Raw genomic sequence first — 9,311 nt, forward strand, 5'->3', positions numbered from 1 at the left:
TTTCAAAAGCTGAAATATACAAGTTGAGAGAAGCAGTAGTTGGTTGATATGTACTTTACAGTGGTTGGGACAAGGATTGGATAAGGAATTTAACTTTGGTCTTCTTGAGATTAAGATAATGGATCCAGGTGAAGCTTTGAAGCATGTATTTGAAAATGTAGGACTAGGGCTCAGGGAAGAGGTTAGGACTAACATAGATTCTTAAAACATTTTCAGAGAGTCGATCACTGAAGGAGAAAATATATAGCTAGAAGAAAAGAGAAATTAGAAAGAATTTTGGCAGACACCAGACTTTATGGAAGAGGAGAATGAAGAAATCATGTATGAGACATAAAAAGAATGGCCAGAAGTATAGGGGGGAAACCAGGACAGTAAAGTTTCATAGAATTCTGTGTAGGAGAGCAAATCGAGACAATGATTAGTAATGTTAGGTGCTTCAGATCAGTCAAGAAGACTTCAGACCAAAAAGGAGACATAAGATGTTTTTAGTTAAACTATTCAAAGGTTTTGGGAAAAGAGTAATAGACAGATAAGAAAAGGAGTCAGTATGCAAGATGCTGAGAAATGAAAGGATGACAAAAGAGTAGAGAAAGTGGTTGTAGAACACTGTTTCTAGAAAAATGGCAGAAAACTTGAGAGGGAAAGGGATCAAGTGAAAATATTTTTGTTTTTAGGATCCTTGAATGTTTTTGTGAGTAGAAGGAAGAACTTAATAAGAATTGAAGATAAAAGAGACAAATAGGATGACTAAAATAGTTCAGATTGAATATCACTTTTATTTTTTACCTAAATTGTGTATGTATAGGTATAAGTATGTGTATGTATAGGTATAAGTATAGGTATACATATGTATCAGAGTTTCTGGTCTCTGACCCTTAAAGTGGAAGCTAATCCTACTGGGCCTTCTGAAGGGGCCCTTCCTACAAATGGATATGATATACATAGAGATTATCAGAGAAAATTTTATGTACTGTAGTTCTTGATAAGTTCAAATAGATAAAAATACAAGTACTAAATTGTTGCAAATTTGCTTTTATTTTAAGAATTACACTTAATGCTGAAAATACAAAGGGGAACCTTAATTAAACATTCAAACACATAAGTTTTGAAAAATACCAAAATTAATAAAAAACTTTTTCCATTACTCTAAAGTGGGACAAACACAATCAAAAATTTATATTTTCCCCAAATTCAAGTAATTACATCATAAAAATGACACAAACAATCTGATAATATAGAAAAATAAAAAGAACTTTTGCACCAAATGCCATTCCCCACAATTATCAAACTTTACCTATCTCCCCAAAATGTGCTATTGTAGCAGCCATTGAATAGCACTATATGATTAAAGACCTGGACCAAGAATTATAATGAGAAGATGGACCAGTAGAATAAAAGAAAAGGATCAGTAAAGTATGTGTTCCCATGAAAAATTATGCAGAATATTTTATATAAGACCAGTATTTTAAAAAGAAGTACATTTTTCTGAATAATTAATTGAAACAACTTAGGCTGGCAATTATGCAGACAATTGGAGAAGAAATGTCTGATTCAGAAACTATATGAAGGATATAAAACAAAGTAGACACAGGTAATGAAACAGTTAAAAAAAATGGAGCCAAACATAGATACACCTAGAATGTTGATGGAAAACTGTCACACTGAAGCTTGACACCACTTACTTTCCCTAAAAGGGCAAAGGTAAAGGATGTGGAGAAATCTATATTAAAGCATAATATTTAACTAGCATATTCTTCTAGATAGAGCCATGGGAATGAATTTGCTACATTCCACTCAGCTATTAACCGTGGAGGATGGTTATGTGTGCCCCATTGTACCATACACTAAAAAGAATGCAAAAGAAAAATAAAGAACTATCCTGCCCTGAAGGAGCTTGAAGTCTAACAATTAAAAAACACACATGTGGAATAAGACAGCAAATATGACAAAAGGGAAACAGTATATGTGTGTGTGTCACTGAATTCCCAGATTGTTGCCTTGAGTTCTTAATAAATGCTAATAGAGTGACTGATTGATTATGTAGTCTGAAAGGTTCCAACTCCTCTGTGAAGCATCATCCAAATATATACATCTCTTTGCTCTAACCTATATTGGAACACAAATACAAAGCAAGACAACGCTGGCCCTAAAATCTACTAAGGAAATAAAACATATTCATAAATAAGTAAGTAGCAGGGAGTATATCCATGCACACACTCAAATATGGATCTATATGTGTACATACACATATACAAATATATGTGTGTAAATGTAAGTATGTATATGGATACATTTTTATATATGTATATTATATTTATGTGGCTTTGCAAGTGTGTATGGATATCACTGATGCAATAGGACAACAATCACTAAAGGGAACTGCAATATACAGAATTCCAAAATTGATATATGTCTTGGTTGCAATAAATTTTAATTTTTTGGTATATATGTGTGTACATATTATAATACTTAAATTTTTTTTCTTAGCAAATTTAGCAAATTGGTGGAATGCCTAAATAATAAACTTATTATTATGGTGTCCATATCAAACCTATTAAATTCAATCACCATTTATAAAACACCAATTATGGTCAATATACAGAGCAAGGCATTGGAACTGTAAAAATAAATTCATAATTTTACAGTGTGAATAACTGTTTCATATTTTAAATTTTCATAATCTTTCTCTAGTTCTTAGTGCTTTGGCTATCCCATTCTTCATAGGTCAAGATGGCAACCAAATATTGTTTAGTTATAAGATATTCTTTTCCTTTAAATTAATTCTAACATCATGTAATGATACATTGGTTTCTCTTTAAAGTGCTATTTATAAGTTTCATCTTGGCATGGAGGTAACCCTGGTTTAAAGATTGCTCTGTAGGCGGAGTATAAGCAGATTTTTATCAACCAAAATAATTTATTAACTCAAGACTAGATCAATATGGAGATTCAGGTTGGCCATTTTGTGATTTAACTCATAGAATGAAAGAAAATGCCAAATGACTCTTGGTCCAATATAATACCCTTTTGCTCATCTAGTGAGAAAGTCATTATAGCTGGAAAAGGGACAAACTACTAAAAAGAGGGTGGTAGTATAAAAGTATAAAAGTATAAAAGAGAATAAAGAATGCCTCTTCTCCAATTATGGCATGCAGTCAGATGGACAGTCAATTTTTCTATTATAATAATGAAAATATGAATAATAATAATCATCATATGGTGCTTTAAGGTTTATAAAGTGATGTGCATATATTATCATATTTAATATTCATAACAACCATGTGATATGGGTGCTCTTGTTATCCTGTTTACAAATCTGGAAACTAAAGTAGATGACTTGCCTGGGATCATACAGACAGTAAATATATAAAGACAAGATTTGAACTTAGATCTTCCAAGCTTCAAATCCATGGTTCTCTCTACTTCACCACTTAACTGTCTTTTGGTTAATATATCTTACACAGGTATTGTAGATGGATAGTAAATTGGACTCAGAATTGATTTGATGGAGAGAGAGTGGGTTGATATGCCTTTGGGAAATAACACAGAGCTTTTACAGACTCCAACCAAAGGTCCATAAATCAATGTTCTTCTAAGGATGCTATAAGTAAGAGAATAACAGTCTGGTGAATTTAACTTCTTTGTCACCCCCAAAAAGAGGCTATAATGTATTACAAATAAAGTAAGCTATGGCAGAACAAAAACAAAATCAAACACCAAAGCATCTATGGTCAGAAAAGGCTTGTGTAGAATGAGGAAAAGTTATACAGCTGATGTGTTCTAAGAGCCACCTAATTTCAAGAACTCTAAAGGACATCCTTCATCATCCTCAAAATGTATTGGACAACAGCAAGAATCATCTGGGGAAAAAGTGCATAGCTGTATTGCCATCTGAATCTTTACATAGCATCTACATAATGATGAGATTATTTTAAAAAAAACACTGAGAAATCATCTTCTGTACTAAAACTAACTTTTGTTGAAAGAGCTGAAAATCATAGAGCCAGGATGAGAAACACATCCAGCACAGTCTAAGACACTGCAACAGGCAAACAGCAATTATTTATATTCTATGCAAAAGAGTCAGATTACATGAATTTCCCCCAGATGGGGGAATGTCAGCTGAATATTTCTTCTGGAGAGATGGAGGGAATCAGAATTTTATTTTCTAGGAGGTTTCCTTCTTCACAAAACTCAGGATTGTGTTGTCTTTTTCCCCTCATCTCTGTTCTATAAGGTAAATGACATAGCCTCCTTTTCTTCTATGGTAACAGTCAAGGTTATTCTGATGCTATAAATCCACAAGTGTCAGGAACATCTGTACACATTCCAGGATGTCGGAGGCACGTGCAAATTCCCCTTGGTGAAGATATCTTGCCAGGGCACTTCAGGAGATTTCCCTTGTTATTTTCTCACAATATGATTATTGACTACTAATTCTCAAATACAATTATTCAATCAGTTGATAATTGGGATTATTTCTTATAATTTATCACTAAAACAATGATATTATACGCAGAAGAGATATAGCTCTGAGGAGATATAAACAATGAATATAAACTGAAGTTGCTTACTTAAATTATCCTTTACATTATGTATGTGCTAAAATAGCTTGGTTTTCCTCAGATTTCCTATCCATTCCACACACATAAACACAACTTCATTTCTTTCTAATAATGTAGCTGGTGAAATCAACACAGTATCATTAGTAGTTTCTATTATAATGCCTGGAAATGGATAGTTATTACTTTCCTGTTCTCCAACAGCAAATATATGTATACATACTATGTATCTGTACTATATATATTTGTATATGTATATATATAGTATGTATACACTGCAACAAGGAAACAGTAATTATTTATATTCTATGCAAAAGAATCAGATTACATGAACTTCCCCCAGAAGGGGGAAATGCCAGCTGAATATTTCTTCTGGAGAGGTGAAGATATACTCTCTCTCTCTCTCTCTCTCTCTCTATATATATATATATATATATATTAGATATGTACAAAATCTATATGTATACATTTATGTATCATATTCACTAGCTATAGTAATATGGAAATAGTATAGTATGAAAATATAATAATAATAATATATAATATGGAAATAGCTATAGTAATTAATATGGAAATTATCCAGCTGTACTAGATGCTAATTTGAGATTTACTTAATTACTCCCTTATTACTTTTCACTAACCCTTCCAGTAAATATGAATATAGGGGTATCGTTTGTTTTATAAAAGTATATGCAGGTGTGAGTATGTTTTGTAAATGTGTATTTGGGAGCCTTTTCCCCCAGATCCTCCCTGATTTCACATTCCAGTGTCTGAATATGCCATACTACTAATCTTGGGATACTATTTACCCTGAAATACTATCTTTCTGAAAGTTTTGAACAAGAATTCTATGACGTGGACAAATTAAAAACTGTAATTATATCTCTACATTAGAAAAATCTGTGAATACAAACAAATAGGACTTGAGCGTTTTTCTAACACATCCTCTGCCATTCACTAAGCTGGGGATAGCTGAGATCTAGCGGGGTCCCAGGGCTTGTCTAGTCTCCGGGCAGATCGAGGGAATGAAAGCACAACCAGTTAAGTGTGAAGAATGATAAATTGCATATTTCAGCGTTAATCATTTGGCCCAGGTTAGAAGTCTGTGAGCGCAGCCCATGAATGTCCCTTTGATTGTGCCTCCACAAAGAGATGAATGGATTCCCCTTTTCAAATGTTAACATGCTCTTGGTATTTAGCAATTGGTCTTAATGCGACATACAATAAAATTGGCATGATTTGCATAATCTGTTTGTTACCATTAACAGTCAATTTTACGTGAAGTGGAAACATTTTATTTCTAACGCTTGTCATATCTATTTAAGAACGCTTACCAAGAGAAATAAAATTGATTCCTTACAATTCTAAAGAGGAAGCAAACTAATCCCACTTTTATTCTATTGATGCCCTCGGCTCTGGGGGTACTTCCACATAGCCAGCGAGAGGGAATATTTTCCTCACAATCCCTCATTCACAAAAATGCACCTGTATTGTAAATACGGGGTTTATACAAAACTCGGGGCTAATCTTGGGTGGTCTCTTTACCCAGGTTTGATTAAATATGTCTTTTCACAACAGGTGACTTTTTAATTGTTTTCTTATGGCAACCCATTTATTCCTCGGCTTTTGTTTGGCTTGCATTAGTTTTCAAAGTTAATGACCATGTGTGAGAACATGCTGAGTACAGGTGGCCAATGGCAGCGCTAAGAATGTGGGTATTATAGCCCGCGCAGGAGACTATTGATTTAACTTTGCCAATTAATACATACAGCAGTTGAATCGTTCCATAACCCCGAAGGCCTTTCAAATGAGGAAAAGGCCAAACAGGCATTGGTAATGTGAGTATGAAATTAAGAAGAAAGCAGCTTGTTCCTTGCATTCAGTGGGTTTTCTTTTCTTTCCAAGGCTGAGGTTTTTCCCTTGCACAGCGTGGGGGCTAGAGAGCACCAAAGTTGACAAGCTTCTTTTCTGTGGGCAAGATCAGAGATTCATGGAACCCGAAGATCCCCTAGCACAATACCCTCATTTCAGAGATATAGAAATCGAGTTTTAGAGAAGTTAACTGGCTTACTCAAGGTCAGAGGGATTTTGCAAAACTTCACATGTCTCTTCTGTGTTTTCAATTGGCATTATCAGTCTTCAGCAGGTGTTTACTCTGAGTTTATTTCCTTCCAGGAAATAGGAAATTATTTGAGAGTAGAAATGGTGTTCTATAGGATACAGCAGATGTTGAATCACTTCTAATGATCAGACTTTCTTTAAAGTGAAGATCTCACCCTTCATGTGATGAATTCAAAGATAGATGCTATGTCTCTTGTAACATAATTCAGTCCAGGCAGCACCAAGGTAAGTGTACCAAAGAATTGAAAAAATGATTTGGAACTAAATAGGAGGTCAAAAACTGGAGATGGAGCTCTTGAAAAAGAAGAAACAATTAGTCATTCCACTGGGTTTAATTTTGATTTCTTTCCCTTTCTGTCCAAGCTACATTTGGTTACAATTAGCTTATATAAAAGAAATAATATCTGAAATCCTCTGTTTTCCAATTGGGATAACCCTTCTGACCTAGCATGAAGACACTTGGAAGAGTTCTTGCAGTCTTGGTTAGGTATGTATAGGGTGGGGGCAATTTGAACAAGTACAAATTCATTTGCCAAGTATGTTCAAGTTGTAAAACTATGTGGCACCACATCATGACTAAAACAGCCTCTAGCACACCATGTGAAGAGAATGTGCTGTATTCAACTGTCTGTACTGTGATTATATCATCCATTCAAGATCACAGGATTTAGAGCTGTGAGGGGTCTCAGGGTCCAATGAATCCAACTTTCTAATTTTGCAGAAGGAGAAAGTAAGATCCAGAGAGATAATGTGATTTGCTCAGGGTTACACAGCGAGGAAAGTATCTGAGAAAGGACTTGAACTCAAGTCTCTCTGATTTTAAATTTAGCATTCCATCCACAATGCTACTTAGATACCTGAGAGTCTGAGTTAATTTTAAACTAGTGTTTATATGCAGAAAAGCAGATTTGCTTAAGTTTCATAGTACCGACCTACCTGCTGAGTGCTGATTGATGAAGGCAAGTTTTGTTGTTATTGTTATTCAGTCATGTCTGACTCTTGGGGTTTTCTTGGCAATTATACTAAGATGGTTTGTCTTTTCCTTTTTCAACTCATTTTACTCATGAGGAAACTGAGGCAAAAAAACATTTAAGTGACTTGTTCAGGGTTACACAAACTACTAAAAGTGAGGCCAGATTTGAACTCAAGAAAATGAGTGTTCCTGACTCCAGATCTGGCATTCAACCTAGGGCCCCAATCATGATAAGTGGCTGAGCTCTGCTCTACTTCTTGAAGGCAGAAACTGTCATACTTCCCTCTCCTTCCACCCCACAGTGCCTTGCACATAGTCAATACCCAATTAATATTTGTAATTGATTGAATTCCATTGTGGAAAAGTAAACTGGAATTGTGTGGAGTTTGTAGAGCCTTTATTGGAAGTATTCTCCCTATACCTTCTATTCAGCACATCCACTAATTCTGGTTATTGCAATCTACTAATAAAAAAGGAAGAGATGAGGTATTTGACTAGACTTATTTTATAAATACTTAGAATCCAAATGATCCCAAAAATTCAGTACTTTATTTCACAGTTAATTCATGTTCTCTAATGTTGTTATAGATGAGGATATGAATATTCCAAAATTAAAGCTTCTGAATGCACAGTAGGATTTTTTTTCAATTTTAATGACCCACACACACACACACACCTTATCCTTAAATCCCAGGTTCACTTAGTTTCATGGATTTATTAAAGAAAGTAAATTGATACCATGGGTTGTAAAGAATCAGTCAACATTCCTACAATTTGGAAAAGAACCAACTCCCAATTCTCCTCTCTTTTAATGCTTTATTTTTAGTCATCTGTCCCCAAACTCCAGTATGTCAAACACAGTTCAGAGGCAATAGAATAATACCCAGTTCTTCTTTTGCACCTTGAGATGCCTCACTAGGGTGGCGCTACAGTTCAGAGAGAAGAAAGCCTATCTCTCTGATTGTTTCCAGAAGTTTCTTTTGCAGATTCATTGGACCAACAATGCAGCTATACTTTAGAAGAATGGCTGCTAAGAAAGAGTTTCCTATGTAGCATAAAATACAAAATTATGCCTAGGAATAAATGGCAGGATAGTAAATTTAAATTATTGTACTACCTCTGTCCCTTCTTTTAACTTGCTTGCCTGTAGCTAACGTGAAAACTCCTTTGCCACCCACTTGAAATACACAGATTGATAAAGATAGTCAAAGTGAAAGAACCATTCTTCTCCTGATTTGGAAAACTGAAAACGTATCACTCTTACAACATTCCCACAACCTGTTCTTTCTTTAACTGGGGACTAAGGAAAATCTAGTTCAATAATATGAATAATAAGAACAAGAATAGGGCTTTTTGTTCTTACTGAATGCACCAATACTTAGTACCAATGCCTTCCTGTACTCAGATGAGAGGAGATAGAGGAAATACAAGAGATTTGTACTTCTTTTTTTTCCACGGTTGGAACTAAGGAAGCACATAAAATGAAACTAATTATCTAGCACATCATATTTATGAGTTACATGACAATTACTTAAAACTTAACTTCCTGAGCTTCCTATTTCAGTTGCAGATAAAGTCAATGTGTTCACACATTAAGTGAATTAGAAACGATTGTCTCTTGGCAAATACAGCCCTTATGTCCAAATGGAAGCCAA

This window comes from Gracilinanus agilis, chromosome 3, assembly GCF_016433145.1.
Source record: "Gracilinanus agilis isolate LMUSP501 chromosome 3, AgileGrace, whole genome shotgun sequence".
NCBI classification, from domain to species: domain Eukaryota; kingdom Metazoa; phylum Chordata; class Mammalia; order Didelphimorphia; family Didelphidae; genus Gracilinanus; species Gracilinanus agilis.